The sequence below is a fragment of the Chrysochloris asiatica genome, unplaced genomic scaffold (assembly GCF_000296735.1).
Source record: "Chrysochloris asiatica unplaced genomic scaffold, ChrAsi1.0 scaffold00450, whole genome shotgun sequence".
Lineage (NCBI taxonomy): Eukaryota > Metazoa > Chordata > Mammalia > Afrosoricida > Chrysochloridae > Chrysochloris > Chrysochloris asiatica.
Window position 1 is genome coordinate 809,817 of NW_006408968.1, and position 549 is coordinate 810,365.

Below are 549 nucleotides of genomic sequence, written 5' to 3' on the forward strand. Positions count from 1 at the left end.
TTAGCTGTACCTTGTCTTAGTCCCTCCCAGCTTGGTGTGAAGCTCCTCCCCTAAATAAAACAGAGGCGCAGGCCAGCCCAGGTGTGCATTACAGGTTGGAGGGCATGCAGTACAGTTTGCAGGGCAGTGCGTTGCTGCCTGTAGAGGCCACGATGCCTGTAGTCTCAAGTCTGCCCACCAGTGATGCATCCACCCTGGTTTCGGGGTGTCTCTTTGTCTCCTTCCTTTTGTCTTTCTGTGTATTCTTTTGCTATCCCTATCGCTGCCATATCTCCCCTCCTCGTGAACCAAACACTCGTGAACAACACAACTATGTCGAGGCCAGTCCCCGACACCCAACAAGATGGATTGACCAATGGCAGCATCGATGGACTCAAGTGTGGCAAGAATAGTGAGGTTGGCCCAGGATCAGGCAGTGTTTCGTTCTGCTGTGCATAAGGTAGCTATGGGTCAGTACCGACTCGAAGGCATCTAACAAGAACAACAACAAACCCAAGCCATGATATTTTCAATAACCTCATATGCATGTGAAAGCTGGACAGTGAATAA